This window comes from Saccopteryx bilineata, chromosome X (genome assembly GCF_036850765.1).
Source record: "Saccopteryx bilineata isolate mSacBil1 chromosome X, mSacBil1_pri_phased_curated, whole genome shotgun sequence".
In the NCBI taxonomy this organism is placed as follows: Eukaryota; Metazoa; Chordata; class Mammalia; order Chiroptera; family Emballonuridae; genus Saccopteryx; species Saccopteryx bilineata.
The window spans coordinates 77,682,169-77,683,944 of NC_089502.1; the positions used below are offsets into that span (position 1 = coordinate 77,682,169).

The window sequence follows — 1,776 nt, forward strand, 5'->3', positions numbered from 1 at the left end:
GAGATTCAGGCACTCTCAACCAGGTTTGTTGTGGCTTCTTCTTTGCTCCTTGGTTTTTGAGAGCTGTTCTTCTAGTCCAGAGTTGGTATTTCACGCTGATTTTTTCTAAATTTGTTTTGTATTCCAGTTTGGTGGTGACAGCTGGGCGTCTGTGCGTCCGCCTTCTCCATTGCCATCATCCCATCTCCTGTTTTTGTTTTTTAATTGTTCATTTAGAGAGAAGACAGAAAGAGAGACAAGAGAGAGATTGCAATATTATTAAATTTTCTGAGACTTGGGCCAGGAGGAGGAGATGCCATCTGACATGTCAGCAGCTAGAGGTGATCTTGAGGGACAGTGGCTATGTTGCTCACTGTGAGCCAGTTCCTTAACCAGGCAGGCAGCCCTGAGGCATGTCACCATGAAGCTATACATTATAAACATTCTCTACAAAGTCAAGCACAAGGTGGTGCTGCTCAAAACTACCTATGACATGTCATCCTTCAGCTTCTTCTATTTGTCCAGTGTTCAGAAATTCACAGCCTTCACTAGTCAGCTGATTGTGGTGTGTTTAGCAAGAGGAAGCAGAGTTTCTGTCAAAGAACAAAAATATCGGGGTCATGCCCATGTGAGAAATGACAGTCTTGCAGGAGTGATCATTGCTGACAGCTGGTACTCATCCTGGGTGATTTTCACCTTACTGGCGAAGGTGCTGGATAATTTTTCCAAACACTTCAGAAGGATCAAGTGGCCAGTTGGATCCCCTGCTACCATCCAGTATGCAGCCCTGAATGGCTACCTTAGTACTTACCAGAATCCCTGAGAAGTTGAACTCACGAGTAAAGTGCAGGTTGAACTAAATGAGACCCAAATCATTCTATATAACACCATGGAGTCTTTGTTAGAACAAGGCAGCCCTGGCCCATTTGCTCAGTGGTAGAGGATCAGCCTGGCGTGTGGGAGTCCCGGGTTCGATTCCCGGTGACGGCACACAGGAGAAGCACCCATCTGCTTCTCCACCCCTCCCCTTCTCCTTCCTCTCTGTCTCTCTCTTCCCCCCCCCCAAAGCCAGTAGACAGTGAAGGTAAGCAGGGCATGAGCCAACACTTCAGGGACAAGGCTGTGATGAGACAGTCACTAGGATTCACAGGTTCTGGACATGGTTTGTATTTCTGGTGAGATTGGTTTCCATGAAGTTGTACAGGAAGCCTGGGAGGTATTTGGACAGGGGCAGGAACACCTGCCCTGACTTGCAGTTTGGCTTTGAATGTCTGGATCACAGTCTTATGCCTCTCTGGTAACAAGATTGTCTTGGCAACATCTTAGCAAGTGGCCTTTCCTGTGGCAACAAGAGTAGGTGCCAGATGACCCAAGGACTCCTAACGTCCTGCTTCCCACCTGTGGTCTGAGCCAGTGCCACCCTCCCAGATGCCTGACTCCCTTGAAATAACATGGCTGTTTCTTTCACCCAGCAGCAAGCTACCCATCCCTGGAAACAAGTCTGGACCAGCTGATGGTCCAGGACGTTCCAGGTCCTTCTTGTCCTGTCTGGGCTCTCAGGTACTACTGCCATGTTCCAAACTGCCTCCTCATAACCTGCTTTGTGGCCTGAGGACAAAAGATCAAGATGAACCCTTGGGACTGGTCCCCATGGAATCTCCTTTTGGGGTGGGTTCAACCAGTGTGATATCATCCTCTGGGATCCTTCTCCAAGTGTGCTGGTTCTTGCTTTACTCAAAAGTCCCACTACCTCAACAGAAAGTGCCAACAGCCATGATTTCTCTTGCTTGGGCCAGA

The 1,776-nt window shown here is 48.4% G+C and overlaps 1 pseudogene; it reads left to right on the top strand.

Annotated features, from left to right (window-relative positions):
• Positions 1-400: 400 nt before the first annotated feature.
• LOC136317706 (synaptobrevin homolog YKT6 pseudogene) lies at positions 401-919 on the top strand (annotated as a pseudogene).
• Positions 920-1,776: the final 857 nt, after the last annotated feature.